Source organism: Lepidochelys kempii, chromosome 1 (assembly GCF_965140285.1).
Source record: "Lepidochelys kempii isolate rLepKem1 chromosome 1, rLepKem1.hap1, whole genome shotgun sequence".
NCBI lineage: Eukaryota > Metazoa > Chordata > Testudines > Cheloniidae > Lepidochelys > Lepidochelys kempii.
Window position 1 is genome coordinate 274,666,707 of NC_136380.1, and position 23,022 is coordinate 274,689,728.

The window sequence follows — 23,022 nt, forward strand, 5'->3', positions numbered from 1 at the left end:
GCACAAAAGGATTTTAGTCATGGACAAAAGAGAGTTGATAAAAGAGAACTTCAAAGGGGAAAAGCAATTATGCCCAGAAAATAACTTTGCAGTCTATGCATTTTTGTTAAACTCTCTCTTTCAGTTTGTCAGCAATATATTACTCTGTATTTGATTCAAATACAAAAGATTTCATCTTTTTTCCTGTTTTATTCCTTCCATTCCTTTCCAGCATGCTCTTCTCTAGTTCTGGGAGCCCATCTGTGATCGTCCTTGTTGGTATATACCTCTACATGACTTGAAGTCTATAAACAGCAACACGTGGAAAAGGAAGCCAAAGACTGGGTCTTAATTTAGACGTGACTAATCGAAATTCTCCAACTATTGTAAGATCACTAAGAAAAATAAAAAAACCTAATGAAGTCTGAAAGGTAGGTCTAATTATGCATATCCCACCGCTGCGTAAGAAAATGACCCATTCAATTTGTGAGTCTGCACCCTGTGCTACGTGTGTAACATTTTTATTCAAATATATTAAACTTGGCCACAGTATCCTTTGGCTGTTATGTTTATATTAAAGTGTATGAGAGTTAGCTCAGGGCTATATGTCTAATCTAAGCATTACTGTGAAAGTTGTCACAGGCAGGTGACACACCACCAGCATTAGACACTTGACGCAGTTACACTTCTTTTAAACCTGCTGCAGCACATCTAAATTAATGGCTCCTTTTGAAATTAAATGTAGGTTAGCCAGATTTTGTTGTACAGAGCTATTAATTTTCATGGCTACTTTTCTGACCATAGTAATTAAACCTTGCTACATGCCAGAATGAGGACACACATTTTTGAAACTGTATACATAATGTGTTCTGTTTCAATCATTAAATACGTTGTGGTGATTTCCAGAAAACATTGATTTGTTCATGTTACAGGTGTCTGTAAGACTCACTTTGTAGCACTCATCTTTAGATTCCTATACGAAAATTTGCCCTATTGACACATATTGAAATAAAGTTAAGCAAACTATATGGAAAAGGGAGAAGGAATGCTGCAGTGATTGATCAATGTTTTAGATGAGATTTTAAAATAAACCATTTTGCCCCTCTACGGTGATGTACAGTAGTTGGCGTGGTGAAACTTAAATGGTTGAGATACTTTTGGAAAAACTGAGGCCGTTCCATTCCCATGGTGCCAGATGTATATTTCTCCCATCAATGAAATAGACAAGTATCCACAGTTGAGCATGTAGGTGCCGCCATTTTTGTTCAAGCTGTGATTGTACCACCATGAAATTAATCTCATTCTTTATAAAGCATTTTGTGGATATCTAAGTGTAATATTAAAGGTTCTTCAATATTAAATTTATCTGAACTCTGATTAACTACATCTTAGTTAATAAAATAAGTCGTGTTCCAATAGTAATGGACCATGCATCACAGTCTGCTTATCCAAACCATTGTTTTTCTGAAGGCTCCAAGCGTCTTTTGATATAGTGGAATCATCCAACATATGATATCAATAGTGCGTTTTATTGTAGATTGTTCTAGCAATTGACAATTCTTTTGTTTCAAAGAATTACTAACTTAATGTCATATTTTTAATGCTCCTCTCAATAGCAATAAGAGAATCCTAGAAATGTAGGTGTGGAAGGGAGGTCATCTAGACCACCGCTCAGTGCTGAGGCAGGACCAAGTATATCTAGACCATCCCTGAGAGGTGTTTGTCTAACCTGTTCTTAAAGATTTCCAATGAGGGGGTATGACCGGTTGCTCTACTCACTGCTGGATGGTGCCACCTCCTGGGTGCCACCCCGTAATTCTGGGGATTAGCTTGGTCACAACTACACTCCTTCCAATGGCTACACCTGTTCAGCTTCTCCTCTGCAGCCCCTCTCTCACCCTCAGGAGCCGCAGCTGTCCTCTTTGTGACTCAGCCATCTGGACAGGTCACCATTGTGGTTTCCCCTTCTGGGGGGAGGGGAAAAGGGAAGTGCATCAAGGTTCCTGCTCTTCAGCGGTCTCAGGTAGTCTTCCACTTTACTGCCTCACAGTGCCATTCCCATAGTGACTGGCAGGGGAACCCAGGCCCACCCCCTACTCCAGGTTCCAGCTCAGGGACCCTCTACACAACATCCGAAGTCCTTGCTGCCTTTCCCTGAGTTGCTTCTATACCTCCTGGCCCTCCCTTCTCCTCTGGGTTTGCCAGTCTCTTTACTCCCTCTTTTCAGAGAGTAATATTACCCAAATTGTCTCTGCAGCGCCCCCCCCAAAACAATATCCCCTTTCCCCAGGAGTGACTACAGACTCCTTCCCTGCAGCCCCTTCTGCTTCCAATATCCGGTCTTTTGTAGAAGCCTCACCTGTCCCTCACAGGTGAGCTTCTCTTTGAATATCTGCCTTCAGCCTAAATGTCCTCTCTGTGCAGCCTGATTAGCTGGTTGGGCCCACCTGGCCTAATTCAGCTCTTGCAGGACCAGTGTGGGGAGCACACCCCATCACAGGGGGATTACACATACACTTTTGGTAAACTATTCTAGTACTCAACTATCCTTATAGTTAGAAAGTTTTCCCTAATATCCATCCTGAATCTCCCTTTGCTGCAGATTATGCCAATTACTTCTTGTGCTTGTGTTTATTGAATTTCACCTGTTGATTTCAGACCAATTCTCCAATTTATCAAGGTCATTTTGAATTCTCCTCTTGTCTTCCAAAGTGCTCACAATCCTTTTCAGCTTGGTGTCATCAGTAGATTTTATACTGGACCCTGTGAGACCCTCACTAGATACGTCCTCCCAGTTTCACAGCAAACCATTGATAACTACACTTTGAGTTTGTCCTTCATAGCTTGGTGGAACTGTGTATAAGTTCTAGTAAGATCAAATTTAGCAGAGGTGGAGGAAAGATTTATATTAAGAACATAAGAAGCTTAATGCTGGGTCAGACCAATAGTCCATCTAGCCCTGTAATCCTGTCTTCTAATGTGGCTAGTGCCAGATGCTTCAGGGGGAATGAACAGAACAGAGCAATTTTGAGTGGTCTGTCTCCTGTCATACAGTCCCAGCTTCCAGAAGTCAGAGGCTTAGAGATACAGGAGCATGGGGTTGCATCCCTGACCATCTTAGATCCATCATTAGCCATCATCTATGAACTTCTTTTTTGAACCCACTTATACTTTTGACTTTCCCAACATCCCCTGGCAATGAGTTCCACAGGTAGACTGAGTGTTGTATGAAGAAGTACTTCATTTTGTTTGTTTTAAACCTGCCTCCTAATAAATTCATTGGGTAACCCCTGGTTCTTGTGTTATGTGAAGGGGTAAATAACACTTCCTTGTTCACTTTCTCCACACCAGTCATGATTTTATAGACCTCTGTAATATCTCTCCTTAGTCATCTCTTTTCCAAGCTGAAACAGTCCCAGTCTTTTTAATCTTTCCTCATATGGAAGATGTTCCATGCCCCTTATAATTTTTGTTGTCCTTCTCTGTACTTTTTTCCAATGATAATATATCTTTTCGGAGATAGGGTGACCAGAACTGCACATAGTATTCAAAGTGTGGGCATACCTTGGATTTTTATAGTGGTATTGTGTTCATTAATGTGTCTGATAATTCTTTGCCTGTTACTGAATGTAGGCTTAGCAGCCTGTAATTTCCAGGTTCACCTCTGGAGTCTTTTTTCAAAAATCATTGTTACATTAGCTATCCTCCAGTCATCTGGTAGAGGGGCTGATTTAGGCACTTGTTAGTTCTGCATTTCATATTTCAGTTCCTTCAGAACTCTTGGGTGAATACTGTCTGGTCCTGGTGACTTATTATGTTTAGTTGATCAATTTGTTCCAAAACCTCCTCTGTTAACACTCAGTATTAGTATGATGTGAAGGTAAATCACTTGAAAATTTTAATTATGACAGTGTACTGCATTTAATTGTCGATAAACTTCAGTACAGATTTACAAATGAAATAGTATCTGATTTCATATTTCGTTTTGTCTTACCTGTTGTGTAGATAGTAGCTTCTTTGCCATTCAATTTGATGACTGTACTAATTAAAATGAAGATAGGATGTTTCAAGCACTAGTGTTTTACTTTCTTATTTAAACATGGTAAATGATTCAAAGAAATGCTGAATGATACTTGGAAACTGGCAAGCAATATCTAAGCTGCTTTACTTTGTTTTAACCTGAAGGTCAGAAACAAAGAAGTGAACAGAGGAAAGACGCTACTGCTAATCTATTTGATATTGAAATTATTCCAGATGGTTTCAATAAGTGATTATGGCCAGCATAATACCAGAGGGTGCTTGAATACAAGCCCACAATGCCCGTGACTCCTGATAAAGTAGGTGTTTATCCTGATTTCCACTGAATAAGAAACATCTTGTTAGGATATGTACGAATTAACATTTGTCAGTCATTAACTGTCCTCAAGATTTATTAAGACTCCATAGAAAAGTAGCAAAGTTTACATGTTAACTTTACTACCACTCCGACAGCATGGGGAAAGGGAATGGAAGATGACACTCAGGAGAATGAAGGTCTTTAAAGCAGTAAGATCACAACTTTACTAACTTTAATTTTAAGGGCTGCTGGTTGACCTCTTCCTGAACTATCAGGCTTTAACTTGGTACAGTGCAGGGTTAAATGGCCACATGGGATCTGACTAAGGAATGAGGGTTGGTCCCCCTAACCAAACCACCACTTCTGATTTTATGATTTAGCCCACTGCTACATCCCACCACTCTCTCACTGTTAGGAGGAGTGAGAATACAGATGAGGCGAGCTCAGACTGTGCAGACTTAAGGTCCCTCTTCACCCCACAGTCTTAACAGGGTTTAGTCCCTCCATGCTTGCGTTTACCCCAGGGACCTGGCTCCTTTAAGCCTCTTACCATCACTGGACATTGACAGCTCACAGTGATACTATATTTACAGGCATCTATTTCCCGCTCCCCTCTATTTATTTTTTAAAGAAATCCTTTATCCTTATTATCCTCACCTACCAGGCTTTAGGTTCCTGGGAGGAAGGGGTGTGTGTGTGTGTGTGTGAGAGGGGGGGGGGGGAACCCACTGGACATCCTGTCAGTCTTTTCCAGAGGGACACATTTGTTCCTGATTCCAGAGATGATCTGATTAGACCCACAGCAAGTCTGGAAACAGCCAGCACTGACAAACAGAGTAATTCTAGGGCACATCAGTTTTAGCAGGGAAAATGACTGCTGCATGTTCAGGAATGATTAAACAAATGGAGGTGTGGAGATTATTGGAGCCAATGAGTTTCCTCACTCCTCTAAATTAGCCACTTGGTGACTAGAGTGAGGCACACACGCCACTCCCCTGGCCCTACCTATGTGTGATCTCCATGCATGTTCTGGAGATGAGCAGAGGAAAGTGTGTGTGTGTGCCCTCCCTCAGACCAAGACTCTAGGTGAAGGGCATTCTTCTGACAATCTGATCAACCACCAGCCCCTTCTAAGGTGACATTTGTCCCTCCCAGAAGGGAGAAGGACAGTCCGGTGAAATACTGGTGATCTGACAGAACCTAGACACTTGAGAGGGTTGCTTGATCTTGCAGTTAAGGCACTGGACTAGGGTGCAGGAAATGTGGGTTCAATTCTCAAGTCTTCCATTGTCTTCATATGTGACTTTGGACAAGTCAGTTAATCTCTCTGTTGCTCAGTTACCCATGTATCAAATGACAACAATGCTTGCTTTGACTGTTTTCCATTTAAATTATAAACTTTCTGTGTAGGGACTCTTAGTATGTGTTTATATGTCACTTAGCACAGTGGGGTCCTGATCTTAATTGTGGTGTCCAAACACCACTATAATACCAATAATAACTTAGTGTTGTAGACAGAAACGGTACATATACATGGTGATTATGTAAAGGTTTCCACTTTCCAAGTTGGGCTTGCATTCTATGTTGAAGGGACCATGGGAGTCAGGAGTGCGGAGGAGAGGAAGAGAGAGAGAGGGGGAGAGAGAAATTCCAAAAAAGACAGAGTCATGCACTTATACCAGCTTTTTCCTATGTTGTATACTCTGTAAAGTGGGCTCTATCCCCAGATTATATTAATTGGCATAGCTTAATTGACTGCAATGGAGTAATGTCTATTTACAGCAGTTGAGGATATGACACAGTAAATATACCGTTGTACATAAAAACGCACAAACAAAAAGCCCCACTCTGTGTTAAAAGAATGTTAAGGTTGCAAAGTCAAACACTCAAGTTAAGAAATGCTAAATTAAAGTGCAATCCTTTTGCACATGATGAGAGTCTTTTTAATTACATGACCACAGCCGATTTTTCCTGTCCCTAATATATAACCCAGATTTCTCTCTAGCTAGAAACACTTTGAAACCTGATTCAATCATGAAACAAAAATTTAAAAGTTTAAATTAAACAACAAGAAGGTTTGTAAACTTGTACTAATATTGCAAACCAGAAATATTTCTTGAAGTTTATGAAAACTCAAGAATTCATTAGGCTTTTGTCATTTCTGCTCAATGACAGTAAAATAGTTGATGCAGTCATTACTGCCGGTTAAAATGATAGAGGATGTGTTGGGTCTCATAATTTGAATTCTACAAAAAAAATCTTTGATTTAAAATGCAAACATGTTGATCATAATTAAGAATGTCCTTCTCAAACAAAGAACCTCTCTTGTATACATTAACTATGCTACTCAATTTCAGTATTGGAATTAGGAGCTCTCTCTCTTGTTCTTAAGAAGAAACCTGGTTAAATTTAAACCTGTGACACTTTTTTTTGACTATCCTGATTGCATACTGATTTCTTTTTGAAGTAAAACCAGTTGATTGGGTTGGCTCTTAATGCATTTCAGACTGATCCAGCTGTTATAGATTGAATTATATTCACTATGCTAATCTTATCGTTCTAAATTACCATAGCAAACTGATCAGTTATTTTTCACTTCAATCAAAAAGTCTTTAGGGCTGGTAACCACAATATAATATTCTCATTTTTGCATAGTTACCATTTCTTTACCATTTCTTTACTTTTCTGAAAAAAATAAATATCATCTTCTTGAATGTCATGGTGTTGAAAAAGCATGGTGTTGAAAAGCATGGATGATGCTTCATATTTAATTTCCTTGGCCTTTTCTGTTAATTCCCATAAAATGGTTACTTTTATGTATCTCCTTTTGTTCTGCATTTTATAATGATCTGGGTTTAATTATAATTGAGCTTCTATATTAATTTTTTGTTTAAAAATACCAAATAATTCCACATAATATTCATTAGCATTAGAGGGCCTTTTAAAACAGTAATATTCTGATTTAAAATAAAACTCTCTCTCTCTCTCTCTCTCTCTCTCTCTCTCTCTCTCTCTCTTTCATTTTTATGAAGTATGTCGGGACTAAGCATGAGATTTTAATAATGCTTGAAAATGTGTAAACATTGCATTCAAGGAGAGACACACTTCTACTATGTCATTTTGTATACTACACAAACACTATATCAGATATATTCAATTACATTTCAGAAGATAGGCAACATTACAGAACTTCCTTTGGCAAAAGCGATCACTTTATGCTGTGGAATCTGAGCATACAGATGAGGTGGTTAGCTCATAGCATGTCTCCCCCTTCAAAGATAAAGAGCCATAGTATAATTTTTCTTGCACCAGTGCAAATCAGGAGCAACTCCATTAAAGTCAAACAAGTTTCATGGGTGTCAGACCCCCAAACAGCTAATATAATACAAGACATAGTTAGTTAATTTCTTACCACTATTGGAATGTTCCATAACTTTCAAGCATTCAATTAGGGAAATATTAAATGATTGCAATTTATGCAGTAGTGATGGCATTCTGAAGTTCTTGCAGCATTACAAAAAATTACTGAATTTTAAAGTGGTGCCTCCCACCAATTTTAGAATAGCAGCTGTGAAATAGACTTGTTGCCACTCAGTGGCCTGGTTGAATGTTAGGGGCTTTCCTTTTACCCACTCCCCTGGTTCTTGTCATGCAGACAGAAAGCAGAAGATGAGAAGTCCAAAGTGCAGGCAATGAGATATTTATTGGGGCTAATTTCAAGCTAGCATATCCGTAGCTGTGATGCCTCAGAGCCTTTCCCCAGTGTTCCTGTTCTGTATTCCCACCTTCTCCTTCTTAGCAGGTCCAGATCTACCTGCAGTGCACACCCCCTGGTCCCACCCCTTACAATTTATGGTCTTGTTCCGTTTTGGAGGGTTGTCAATCTGGGGTCTTGATACTACCTCTTTTGTATCCCATAGGAGAGGTAAGGAGTGAGGTTGTGTTCTGGCCAAAGCCAGGCCTTTCTTTGACTTTTAGTGTTTCTTATACCTTCTCCCCCATACCTCCTTGCCCCTCCTAACTGGTTGCTTGACCTTGGCTTGAGAGGAGTCAGGCAGCCTTCCAGTGTATGCCCGTATATTAAACTCCCACTTTGTACAGCAACACTTTTAACTCTATCCGTTATCTTTTCTCATTGTACAATAAACCCCATCTGGTTGTGGGAAATGTAACATTCAGTATCTTTGCTCTTTGTTCACACATTTTAGTAAGGATATAAGGGTATCAAAAGTCAAAACCAAAATTCTATCCCAGTCTAACAAACAGGCTTATATCTAACTTTCTAATAATAACTAGGTGTTGTATAGTGCTTTTCATTACCGGATATCAAAGTGAGGTAGGTATAGTTTAGAAAGGAGGTCAGTATCATCCCCATTTTAAAGTTGTGGAAACTGAGCCATGGAGGTGAAATGACATGCCATAGTCACCCAGCAGGCCTGAAGCCAGTGGGAATAGAGTTCAAGTCTCCTAAGCCCCAGTCCAGGAGTCTATCCACTAGACAGCACTGCCTCAAGAATTTCGTATCTCTTCTATCCCCTGTAGTGATATTGAACACTTTATAATAAGATCTGGCACTAATGGACTCAGGGTATTACGATTTAGGACTTGAGTGCATTGACAGAGCTATGGTGAGAAGCTTTGACAACTCTCTGAAGTATGTCTGCCTTACACTGCCCCTATTTCATGAGTATATAATTGACTTATCAGTGTGAACAATTAAGCGCATCTAAGAACTCTTGTCCATTAAAAAAAAATCTTAATAAACCTGTTTCATTACTCAACAGAGAAAAACACTGACCCGTGCCCTCAAATTATGTAAGTAAGTGAAACTACACTGAAGTAAATGGAGCTATGCAGAATTACATTGGATTAGAATCTGCCCCAACGTTTAGAATCTCAAATCTTTGATAAAATATGGATCTATTCAATTTGATATTTTAAGTCCCAGCAATATGCTTGAGTGCTGTACAAGTCATAATATTTATGTGGTCCCTTCCTCAAACAGTTGATAATTAGGGCCTTTGATCTTGTAAAAGTGTTAAATATCTGTCATGTAGAGAATACAAGATAGCATAGTATAATATGAACATTTTATCCAGCCATTCCAAATGCATACCAATAAAATCTTTATATTAGACCACATCACACCATACAATCCTGTTTTCTCTCTTGATGGATGAACATCCCTAAGAAATTCCAATTTTGTTTTGTATCTACAACCTCGTCCATTTCTGCCCCCTCCAAAAGAAAGGGATTAGAATTCCTAGTCTTGAGTGTAATTAATTTTTTTGGTGGTGGGGGGGGGGGCGACAAATTTGAATTGCCAAAGTATTTGTAGGTGCAAAACAGTGATCCTAGGCTAAACCTTTTCTGGGGTGCGTGTACACATGCATGTAGTTTTAACAAAAAAAGTTCAGCCATTTGATAGTGTGACGTAAGAAGAAAAAGAGTGACTGATTTTTCAGAAAGCGTTGATCACAAATTCTCTGAAAATTAGCTCTCTTTAAGGTGTCTCAAATTTGGCATCCAAAATAACTACTTTTCAAAATGTAGACTATTTTATTTTTAGAAGTTGAATAGTTTTGGATTCAATTAACTAAATTAAAATGATTATAGAATTTACCGTATGACAGTTTTGAAAATCAGTACCTTTACCATACTTTCCACTGGTAAACTGTGTTGTCTCTCCAATCAAGATGAAAGTTTCATTAGTCATATAGTTATTATAATGTTTCTTATATTATACTGATGTTTTCCTTAAAACAGAACATGGATTTGAAAGCACTGGCATTTGGAATTCTATTTTCCTTGACATTCCAGTCAATCTAAATTCTCACGTCTAAGCTACTTTTATTTCATGTCTTGGCATCTTTACAAAAGTCTCTAAATCATTTACCATCATAAAGCCTAAGTGAGAGAGAGAAATTTTCCCAGGATTTATTCTTACATTGAAGCCTCTTTCTGTATGTATAACATTCTGCCAAGAGTTAACAAAATATATACTGTCTGTGACCTATTCTCAATGAATGTTAATCCGTTTAATAAAATATTGGTAAAGCTTATTTTTATGTAGCACTATTAGAGCTGACCCAATTAGACCACAATCATGCAATGGGAGTCGCTAGCCTGGATCCCTGATATACTTGGGACTATAATGGGATATGATAGTGAATCTCAATTTAAGATTGAGGACAGTAAGCACATATATAGGCAGGCTCAGAAGAAGTGCTGAATGTATCTCTGTCCATAAGCTCCATCAGCAGTGTGAGCCTACCACATAAGTCACTTCAGTTAGTATTTGTGCTGTTGTCTGAACTCCTTTCTCAAAGTCAAAAGGTACAAGTGTAAAGTTAACTCTTTATTGAAAGTATGAATACAATTCAGGTAAATGTTAACACAAGCAAATAACTTTATTACACTTTGGGTATGTCTACACTACGGAATAAGGTCGAATTTATAGGAGTCGGTTTTTTAGAAATCGGTTTTATATATTCGAGTGTGTGTGTCCCCACAGAAAATGCTCTAAGTGCATTAAGTGCATTAACTCGGCGGAGTGCTTCCACAGTACCGAGGCTAGAGTTGACTTCCGGAGCGATGCACTGTGGATAGCTATCCCACAGTTCCCGCAGTCTCTGCTGCCCATTGGAATTCTGGGTTGAGATCCCAATGCCTGATGGGGCTAAAACATTGTCGCGGATGGTTCTGGGTACATATTGTCAGGCCCCTGTTCCCTCCCTCCCTCCGTAAAAGCAAGGGCAGACAATCGTTTCGCGCCTTTTTTCCTGAGTTACCGTGCAGACGCCATACCACTGCAAGCATGGAGCCCGCTCAGGTAACCGTCACCGTATGTCTCCTGGGTGCTGGCAGACGCGGTATGGCATTGCTACACAGTAGCAGCAACCCCTTGCCTTGTGGCAGCAGACGGTGCAATACGACTGGTAGCCCTCATCGTCGTGTCCGAGGTGCTCCTGGCCACGTCGGCCACGAGCGCCTGGGCAGACATGGGCGCAGGGACTAAATTTGGAGTGACTTGACCAGGTCATTCTCTTTAGTCCTGCAATCAGTCCTATTGAACCGTCTTATGGTGAGCAGGCAGGCGATACGGATTGCTAGCAGTCGTACTGTACCATCTTCTGCCGGGAAGGCAAGAGATGAGGATGGCTAGCAGTCGTACTGTACCATCTTCTGCCGAGCAGCCATGAGATGTGGATGGCATGCAGTCCTTCTGCAAAGTCTGCTGCCAGCCAAAGATGTAAAAGATAGATGGAGAGGATCAAAACAAGAAATAGACCAGATTTGTTTTGTACTCATTTGCTTCCCCCCCTCCCCTGTCTAGGGGACTCATTCCTCTAGGTCACACTGTAGTCACTCACAGAGAAGGTGCAGCGAGGTAAATCTAGCCAGGTATCAATCAGAGGCCAAACTAACCTCCTTGTTCCAATAAGACAAATAACTTAGGTGCACCATTTCTTATTGGAACCCTCCGTGAAGTCCTGCCTGAAATACTCCTTGATGTAAAGCCACCTCCTTTGTTGATTTTAGCTCCCTGAAGCCAACCCTGTAAGCCGTGTCCTCAGTCGCCCCTCCCTGGGTCAGAGCAACGGCAAACAATTGTGCATCTGAGCTGAGAGTGCTGTCCAGAGCAGTCACAATGGAGCACTCTGATGGGGCTAAAACATTGTCATGGGTGGTTCTGGGTACATATTGTCAGGCCCCTGTTCCCTCCCTCCATGAAAGCAAGGGAAGACAATTGTTTTGCGCCTTTTTTCCTGAGTTACCTGTGCAGATGCCATACCACAGCAAGCATGGAGCCCGCTCAGGTAACCGTCACTGTATGTCTCCTGGGTGCTGGCAGATGCGGTACGGCATTGCTACACAGTAGCAGCAACCCCTTGCCTTGTGGCAGCAGATGGTACAGTACGACTGGTAGCTGTCATCGTCATGTCCGAGGTGCTCCTGGCCACGTCGGCCACGAGCGCCTGGGCAGCCATGGGCACAGGGACTAAATTTGGAGTGACTTGACCAGGTCATTCTCTTTAGTCCTGCAGTCAGTCCTATTGAACCGTCTTATGGTGAGCAGGCAGGCGATACGGATTGCTAGCAGTCCTATTGCACCATCTTCTGCCGAGCAGCCATGAGATGTGGATAGCATGCAGTCCTTCTGCACCGTCTGCTGCCAGCCAAAGATGTAAAAGATAGAAGGAGTGTATCAAAACAAGAAATAGACCAGATTTGTTTTGTACTCATTTGCCTCCTCCCCTATCTAGAGGACTCATTCCTCTAGGTCACACTGCAGTCACTCACAGGGAAGGTGCAGCGAGGTAAATCTAGCCATGTATCAATCAGAGGCCAGACTAACCTCCTTGTTCCAATAAGAACAATAACTTAGGTGCACCATTTCTTATTGGAACCCTCTGTGAAGTCCTGCCTGAAATACTCCTTGATGTAAAGCCACCCCCTTTGTTGATTTTAGCTCCCTGAAGCCAACCCTGTAAGCCATGTCGTCAGTCGCCCCTCCCTCCATCAGAGCAATGGCAGACAATCGTTCCGCGCCTTTTTTCTGTGCGGACGCCATACCAAGGCAAGCATGGAGGCCGCTCAGCTCACTTTGGCAATTAGGAGCACATTCAACACCACACGCATTATCCAGCAGTATATGCAGCACCAGAACCTGGCAAAGCGATACCGGGCGAGGAGGCGACGTCAGCGCGGTCATGTGAGTGATCAGGACATGGACACAGATTTCTCTGAAAGCATGGACCCTGCCAATGCATGCATCATGGTGCTAATGGGGCAGGTTCATGCTGTGGAACGCCGATTCTGGGCTCGGGAAACAAGCACAGACTGGTGGGACCGCATAGTGTTGCAGGTCTGGGACGATTCCCAGTGGCTGCGAAACTTTCGCGTCCGTAAGCGCACTTTCATGGAACTTTGTGACTTGCTTTCCCCTGCCCTGAAGCGCATGAATACCAAGATGAGAGCAGCCCTCACGGTTGAGAAGTGAGTGGCGATAGCCCTGTGGAAGCTTGCAACGCCAGACAGCTACCGGTCAGTTGGGAATCAATTTGGAGTGGGCAAATCTACTGTTGGGGCTGCTGTGATTCAAGTAGCCCACGCAATCAAAGATCTGCTGATATCGAGGGTAGTGACCCTGGGAAATGTGCAGGTCATAGTGGATGGCTTTGCTGCAATGGGATTCCCTAACTGTGGTGGGGCCATAGATGGAACCCATATCCCTATCTTGGCACCGGAGCACCAAGCCTGCGAGTACATAAACCGCAAGGGGTACTTTTCAATAGTGCTGCAAGCTCTGGTGGATCACAAGGGACGTTTCACCAACATCAACGTGGGATGGCCGGGAAAGGTACATGACGCTCGCATTTTCAGGAACTCTGGTCTGTTTCAAAAGCTGCAGGAAGGAACTTTATTCCCAGACCAGAAAATAACTGTTGGGGATGTTGAAATGCCTATATGTATCCTTGGGGACCCAGCCTACCCCCTTAATGCCATGACTCATGAAGCCGTACACAGGCAGCCTGGACAGTAGTCAGGAACTGTTCAACTACAGGCTGAGCAAGTGCAGAATGGTGGTAGAATGTGCATTTGGACGTTTAAAGGCGCGCTGGCGCAGTTTACTGACTCACTTAGACCTCAGCAAAACCAATATTACCACTGTTATTACTGCTTGCTGTGTGCTCCACAATATCTGTGAGAGTAAGGGGGAGACGTTTATGGCGGGGTGGGAGGTTGAGGCAAATCGCCTGGCTGCTGGTTACGCGCAGCCAGACACCAGGGCAGTTAGAAGAGCACAGGAGGGCGCGGTACGCATCAGAGAAGCTTTGACAACCAGTTTCATGACTGGCCAGGTGTGAAAAAAGCTACGGTGTGAAAGTTCTGTTTGTTTCTCCTTGATGAAACCCCCCGCCCCTTGGTTCACTCTACTTTCCTGTAAGCTAACCACCCTCCCCTCCTCCCTTCGATCACCACTTGCAGAGGCAATAAAGTCATTGTTGCTTCACATTCATACATTCTTTATTCATTCCTCACACAAATAGGGGGATGACTACCAAGGTAGCCCAGGAGGGGTGGTGGAGGAGGGAAGGAAAATGCCACACAGCACTTTAAAAGTTTACAACTTTAAAATTTATTGAATGCCAGCCTTCTTTTTTTTAGGCAATCCTCTGTGGCGGAGTGGCTGGTTGGCCGGTGGCCCCCCCACCGCGTTCTTGGGCATCTGGGTGTGGAGGCTATGGAACTTGCGGAGGAGGGCGGTTGGTTACACAGGGGCTGTAGTGGCAGTCTGTGCTCCAGCTGCCTTTGCTGCAGTTCAACCATACACTGGAGCATACTGGTTTGGTCCTGCAGCAGCCTCAGCATTGAATCCTGCCTCCTCTCATCACGCTGCCGCCACATTTGAGCTTCAGCTCTGTCTTCAGCCCGCCACTTACTCTCTTCAGCCTGCCACCTCTCCTCCCGGTCATTTTGTGCTTTCCTGCACTCTGACATTATTTGCCTCCACGCATTCGTCTGTGCTCTGTCAGTGTGGGAGGACAGCATGAGCTCGGAGAACATTTCATCTCGAGTGTGTTTTTTTTTTTCTTTCTAATCTTCACTAGCCTCTGGGAAGGAGAAGATCTTTTGGTCATTGAAACACATGCAGCTGGTGGAGAGAAAAAAAGGGACAGCGGTATTTAAAAAGACACATTTTATAAAACAGTGGCTACACTCTTTCAGGGTAAACCTTGCTGTTAACAAAAAGAAAAGGAGTACTTGTGGCACCTTAGAGACTAACCAATTTATTTGAGCATAAGCTTTCATGAGCTACAGCTCACTTCGTCAGATGCATACTGTGGAAACTGCAGAAGACATTATATACACAAAGATCATGAAACAATACCTCCTCCTGCCCCACTCTCCTGCTGGGAATAGCTTATCTAAAGTGATCACTCTCCTTACAATGTGTATGATAATCAAGTTGGGCCATTTCCAGCACAAATCCAGGTTTTCTCACCCCCCCCTTTTTTTTCCCGAAAACCACACACACAAAGAGTGAGTGCTTTCGTTATATGGTCGAATTTTGCCTCCCCTCACCGCGTGGCTACCCCCTCAACCTTCCCCCCTCCCCGTGGCTAATAGCGGGGAACATTTCTGTTTAGCCACAAGCAAACAGCCAGCAGAAATGGGCTCCTCTGAGTGTCCCCTGAAGAAAAGCACTCTATTTCAACCAGATGACCATGAATTATATCTCACTCTCCTGAGGATAACACAGAGATATAAAGAACGGATGTTGTTTGAATGCCAGCAAACATACACTGCAATGCTTTGTTCTACAATGATTCCCGAGTACGTGTTACTGGCCTGGAGTGGTAAAGTGTCCTACCATGAAGGACGTAATAAGGCTGCCCTCCCCAGAAACCTTTTGCAAAGGCTTTGGGAGTACATCCAGGAGAGCCGCGAATGCCAGGGCAAAGTAATCCTTTCACATGCTTGCTTTTATACCATGTATAGTATTTTAAAAGGTACACTCACCAGAGGTCCCTTCTCCGCCTGCCGGGTCCAGGAAGCAGCCTTGGGTGGGTTCAGGGGGTACTGGCTCCAGGTCCAGGGTGAGAAACAGTTCCTGGCTGTCGGGAAAACCGGTTTCTCTGCTTGCTTGCTGTGAGCTATCTACAACCTCCTCCTCCTCCTCATCTTCTTCTTCGTCCCAAAACCTGCTTCCGTGTTGCCTCCATCTCCATTGAAGGAGTCAAATAACACAGCTGGGGTAGTGGTGGCTGAACCCCCTAAAATGGCATGCAGCTCATCATAGAAGCGGCATGTTTGGGGCTCTGACCCGGAGCAGCCGTTCGCCTCTCTGGTTTTCTGGTAGGCTTGTCTCAGCTCCTTAAGTTTCACGCGGCACTGCTTCGGGTCCCTGTTATGGCCTCTGTCCTTCATGCCCTGGGAGATTTTGACAAAGGTTTTGGCATTTCGAAAACTGGAACGGAGTTCTGATAGCACGGATTCCTCTCCCCAAACAGCGATCGGATCCCGTACCTCCCGTTCGGTCCATGCTGGAGCTCTTTTGCGATTCTGGGACTCCATCATGGTCACCTGTGCTGATGAGCTCTGCATGGTCACCTGCAGCTTGCCACGCTGGCCAAACAGGAAATGAGATTCAAAAGTTCGCGGTTCTTTTCCTGTCTACCTGGCCAGTGCATCTGAGTTGAGAGTGCTGTCCAGAGCGGTCACAATGGAGGACTCTGGGATAGCTACCGGAGGCCAATACCGTTGAATTGTGTCCACAGTACCCCAAATTCAAGCTGGCAAGGCCGATTTAAGCGCTAATCCACTTGTCAGGGGTGGAGTAAGGAAATCGATTTTAAGAGCCCTTTAAGTCAAAATAAAGGGCTTCATTGTGTGGACGGGTGCAGGTTTACATCGATTTAATGCTGCTAAATTGTACCTAAAGTCCTAGTGTAGACCAGGACTTTGACAGAAAAGGAATCTGTGGTGACCAATTTGTACAGACAATGTTTCTCACAAAAGAACTCCTTTAATTCTGATTTTTTTTCAAAGTTGACATTAGCAATAAGTGAAAAGTGTCTCTGCTTAGCTCCCAGCATAACCCCTACCATGACTTTGTATGGTTTCAACACAAAACAGCACAACTATGTTATGTACAAGCTGTTTTTCTGCCTTTTGTCTAATATGCACTGCATTTTAATTTGGGGGCATGAATAAAGGGAAAAGGATGGATCAGAACAAACATTAATTTAAACAGAGAAGTTCTACATGGATGAGACTCTAGTGCATATAATAATTGTAGCACTGTAATGTCCTGCTATTGGCACCTGCAGCCAGTATTAAAATGCTTAGAGGGCTGATTTTGAGGAATGGGTTTGATTTTGATTTTGGCTGTGGGACAGGCTCATAGACATTTGCCTTCCTACCAGAATATTCCCTTTACCACAATGAGGGATCAGGCAGGTTATGTGCTCTACTCATGCCTAGAATCTGATCTGGTTGTCTGAGCATGGGGAGTCCTGTCCTTCTCTACGTTACAAGGCTCCTGATTTAAGCTTATATGGAACATCAGCCTAGAGTTTTTCCAGACTCCTGGAACCCTGGGACTACTTGCTATCTATGTGGCTGCCACTGTCCTTCCTTGGGTCTTTGTCTGCAGCAGAATTGCTTGTGCAAGCTAGTCTGGCCCCCAAATCTCCCCAGTCTGGTCTTAATTGGACAATACGCCCAGTTACATTGTGAGAGATTAACATATTTTTCTGTTATGAAGACTGTGTGTTGAGAATTGCAGATGTAAGGAGAAAGGCAATGCATTGATAGTATCATGCTGTAATATATTTGCAAGATTAAGTACAATCATCTTAAGTGAGTTTTGTTACCCATAGCACATGTATACAAAACCCAAATTGCCTCCAAAATTATATTGTCCAATTCTATATTGGTCGTGTATTAGCTATTTTTTTCCACATTTACTGATGAGAGATACCAGCCCCATAGAAATTGTATGGGGTCACCTGAAACAGTGTGTTCAATAGTTCAGCGAGTCATTGCCGTGAACTTGATGAACACAACTACTGAACTAAGGCAAACCTAATAAGGAAAGAGGGACAAGGTGCGTGAGGTAATATTTTATTGGACCAATTTCTGTTGGTGAAAGAGACAAAAGTTGGTCCAATAAAATATATTACCTCACCCCCGTGTCTCTCTCTCATATCCTGGGACCAGGCTCCAGTAACACTGCAAACAACTAAGGAAAGAGGGACAAAGCTGTACTAGTCAGCATTTTGGTATAACTTTTAACAGCAGGAAAGTGCATGGAACATAACGGTATCCTCAAAAATATACAGCTAGTCATGGTTGAAAGGCAGGGAGCTTTTAGTACTATGTAGGAGAGCAAACCCTATTTTGTTCTATGTAGTGATACAATACTACACATATTCCATTATTTCAGTCCAGCAATTTTTCCCTTTACATTTGAGGGATGGAATTCCTACCTACGTACAGTGCTTTCAGTGTAACCACTCTTTACGTATAATACTACGGAGCATTTGCAAAAGGGGAAAATGCAAGCTCTTTTCCTGGGCTCTCACTTCTCCAATCCAGGAACAGAAAAGGAGACAGCAGTCTTTATGGGGAGGAAGGCAATGCTTCTTGTCATATAGTTTGACTTCATAAAATGAAACTGCCATCCCCTCCTATGATCTTGGCCCCTGGAAGGAAAGTGCAAATGTAATATGGTTTAGAACTCACAACTGAACACTCATATCTCCATGATACACTCAGATAATTAAGCCCAGCACTTAAGTGTATTGGACAAAAGCACAGCCATTCCTAAACCTGCAAAAGAGGTCATGTGCAGTGCTAGGTTATATAAAAGAATATAAATTATTGAATGGAAACTCTTTGCATCTTCACTAGTTGGTGTAGGGAGTTGTCAATGTTTCTCTTTTCATTCCGTGTTTGCCTTCTGAGGAAGTGATATCAAAGGCCTAACAGGAAGCTCTGTAAAACTAGAAAATAATACACTAGTGGATTTCATGCAGCTATCTACTATCTTCACTAAGAATGGCAAGGAATTTCAGAAACAGAGAAAGTTTTCTTAAGATATCAGAATATTATTAATGCTTTATTAAAGGGGTTGTATCAGTAAAACTCAGCTATCATAAATACAATAGATCATTGAGTTTTAAACACCAGACATTGTACCTTAGGGCTGTAGGTGTATGGGGCTATCCCTCCCATCAGTCTCAGAGGGAGACCACACCCCCTCACTCTCGGGGCCTTGATATGACAATGGTTACCAGGGAATTAGCAATCTCTGAGGCCTTTAAGAAGAACTAGGCAGCAAGTAGTCCAGGGCTCTGGCTTCAAGCAGGACAGAGAAACAAGCAGTCTAACCAGCTTGGGCCCTCAGGCAGGGCAGAGCACCAAACAGTCTCACGCCCTGGCTCTGACAGATGGCAGACAAATGCAGGCCTCCTGGCCTAAGGTGGGGAGGCTGCCACCTCAGGGGTGGGGATGGCAGCAGGGGTTAGAGGGACCAGGACTCACCCAACTCCACCAGATCAGCAGGGATCCAGCCAAAATTCGCTGACAACAACAAAACTGGGCTATAGTAGGGTATTCCTGGGCTACTTCCTACACTCCTCTCAATGTGTGCCTGTATCTCGGGGTCATCCTCCATCTCCCTGGGGCACACCGCCAGCAGCATTCCCAGTAGCTCTTCAGCGTCTTGGTCATCTGGCAGTTCTGGTGAGTCCTCAGTGCTGCAGAGGTCCTCTTCAGGCTCCTGCTCCAGCAGAGGTGGGAAATATTTGTCTCCTTCAGCGGCTCCAGCCCAACTGAGCTGCAGGGCCCGCCTTTTATATTTCCAGTCCTGACCCTCTGCTTCTGGCGGGGCAGGCATGGTTGTCCTGGCTCCACCCACCAAGGAGTGGGTGGGGTTCCTCCCCATCAGTCTCTGAGGAAGGCCTCACCCCCTTACTATAGGGTCTTTTATTCCATTGCCAAGTACCTGACAGTGACATTAATCTGTCATTACAGTTTGGAGTAGAAGCTCCATGGATGACACATGTTGTTTCAATAGTTGCTCTACACTCAGCAATTTGGAAATTGTTGATGAAGGACTCGGAGTTATAGCTGCAGTTGGCTTCTTTTGCTTCTCCCCACTCCAGTTATGAATGGTTGAAACAGAACAGGATTCAACTAATGTACATTTCCTTGTGCAGTCGAATTCTCTTTAAGTGTTTCATATAAAAGTGGAGGTTAGGTGCCCAATTTACATTGAAATGAGGATTGGATGCTTACCTGCCGCTTATGAATTTGAAAATCTCCCCCTTAAATGCCAATGATGGGGAAAAAAACCCTTAAAGATGGTTTAAAGACCTCTGTAGATGTCTTATGGATAGTGAATACATCTTTACTTTTATTTTACTATGACATATAATTTAAAATATCAGCTCAACCGTTGATTGCTTTAACCGCTCCCTGAAGTGACACGGCAGAAAAACAGATCAAAATTGGCAGGTCAGTGCTCTGAATTAAAAAGGGTTGCACAACTTGGAGTGACCTGTGTCTGTGCTGTATGACTCTCAAAACTCAAACAATATAAATGGATCGATCAATGTTGAATGTACAGATATTTTGCTTCATCACTTTCAAAAGCAAATGCTGTGGGTTTCCAAAAGGTCAAACTATTATTATGACAGACAATTCTGAGATTTTATTTTTAGTCTACACCATAGGAATATAAGAATGGCCATACTGGGTCAGGCCAATGGTCCATCTAGACCAGTATCCTGTCTTCCGACAGTGGTCAATACCAGGTGCCCCAGAGGGAATGAACAGAACAGGTAATCATCAAGTGATCCATCCCCTGTCGTCCATTCCCAGCTTCTGGCAAACAGAGGCTAGGGACACCATCCCTGCCCATCCTGGCTAATAGCCATTGATGGACCTATCCTCCACAAACTTATCTAGTTCTTTTTTGAACCCTAGAGAAAGACCAGTTTACACTGACCCTACTGGATACGAGCATGTAGGTGACTGGATAAGAGCATCCCAAAATTAACTCTGTGAAAAGAAAACACATAATCCATTCCTCAAAGTTATTAATTTCCAAGCAAAATTTAAAAAAAAATAATTCTTTGGGTACTATTTTCTCCTCTCAGAATAAAATGCATCAACATTATTTTCCATATCTAGTTATGTGTATCTACAACTATTTTTTCCATACAGCTAATGAAAATATTTCACTTTTTGTTGGGTATTCAGAGTTCTAAGTTCTGAAGTCTTCACATATCTAAGCTTCCACTTGCTTCACTGAGAGTTTTGCTTGAATAAGGAGTAAGGGAGAAAGTGAGTGTAGATTGCAAGAAAATGCTGAAGTTATTAGCTCCCAGTCTTTAGATCTGGAGGACTGCTAAGGAACCAGGAGTCAAAATTCTAAGCCCTCCACTGAGACTGTTTAGTCACTGACTAGTGGGAGATTAACCCAAGAATTGACAATGAGAATGCCCAACCAAATCACATCTCAAGCATGATTTGAGAGAGAGATGATCAGTCTCTGAGATTGCCTAGCTGAGAGTATAGTTCATGCTTTACGGAGGGATCATTACCATAGCTATGAATGGCACCTTGAAGTAAGCAGATAGGTAGTGCAGAGCACGAAGCATTTTTGTTATGCTCATAGCCATTCACACAACCTAAAAGATGAGCCACTGTATGCTGTACTAGCTGCACTTCTGAATCCCTTTACAAGGGTGACCCCAAGTAAATCTCATTTCAGTAATCTACCTTTGATCACTGTGGCAAGTTCTGCATTCGAGAGAAACAGTCAAAGGTAAAACAGATTGAAAAGGCACTTTGTGCCAGAGCCTTTATGAGCTGATCTAGGAGAAGTGATGCATCCAGAATGATCTCAAGACAGCATATTGTGTTGGCAAATGCTGTGCATAACATCTTCAGTTGAAGGGGCACTGATGATCCACTCCCATTCATCTAAATCCTTTCCCTCACCGTCACTATTGTTCCCGCCTTCTCTTGAATGAACATGAGTAGTTAATTCCCATCCAAATCTCAACCTCTGTAAAGTTCTAGAAGAAACGGCAGGATCTGGTGTGATGAAAATAAGATGTAGATCTGAATGAGACGTGAGTGTCATTTCCATATGGATGATGCTGGAGATCAAAATCTAGCACTTAACTGCCCCAGTGAAGATAGAATTCTCTGAAGCCCCAGATAAGTACTCTGGGAGAGGAAGAGAGAGCACCAGTTAACTCATGTTTAGATTTCTTAGATTGAAATACAAGCCCAGTCCATTGTTACAAAACTACACAGGTGAATCCACACAGACTCATGGTGTAAGGTATTGACACATACTAATAGACATAACAAAATCACATGAACACTTTAGCAATATTCAGTGTTAGAAGATTATCAATCACAGACAATCATCACCCACAGACACCCTCTCCAAAACTCTAGTATCAGATCCATATCTACCAACTAATCTATAATAAAATTAATAAAGTGATCAAAATTGTTATTTGTATTACAGTCCCACCTAGAGGCCTCTACCAATGCACAGATATGTCGGGTACATCTACACTCAAACAGGAGAGATAATTTTCATTTGGGAGAGATGTAGGCATGCTATCTTTGAGTTAGTGCATTAACAATAGGAGTGTGGCCCCAGTGGTGCAGGTGGCAGGATGGGCTCGCCATTCCGAATATAATGCTGCCTAGGACTGTAGGTACTCAGGCAGCTAGTCTGTCTCACTGTTCATGCCACCACAGTAATATGTCTGTTTTTAGTGCACTAGTTTGATCAAAGCTGCCACAAGCACATCTGTCCAAGCTCAAAATTACACCTCCAGTTTGAGTGTAAGACGTACCCATCGCAAAAGATGGTCTATGACCTGAGGAGCTTACAGATGGAATAGATAAAACAGAAAAGGGGAATGAGAGGAAACAGGCACAGAGATGAAGAATGACTTCTCTAAGGTGACACAGCCAGTTGTGAATAGAACCCAAAGTCCCAGTCTTGTGCCCTGCCACTGGGCCAAACTGCCTCTATGATCAAGCTGCAAGTAGAATTTCTCCAATAATTATTTCCCAATAACCGTCTTCAAAAGATGATAGGTTAAAGATTGGGTGATAATTGGTTAGGTTATTCATAACAAAAGATGGCATCTTGAGCA

At 42.7% G+C, this 23,022-nt stretch overlaps 1 long non-coding RNA gene across 1 annotated transcript in view; it reads left to right on the forward strand.

Annotated features, from left to right (window-relative positions):
* Positions 1-4,467: 4,467 nt before the first annotated feature.
* Positions 4,468-23,022, forward strand: part of LOC140906683 (uncharacterized) — a 133,231-nt gene continuing 114,676 nt past the window's right edge. Inside the window, exon 1 of the long non-coding RNA XR_012157204.2 lies at positions 4,468-4,524. This is a non-coding gene — a long non-coding RNA (uncharacterized LOC140906683). The remainder of the gene's footprint in view (positions 4,525-23,022) is intronic.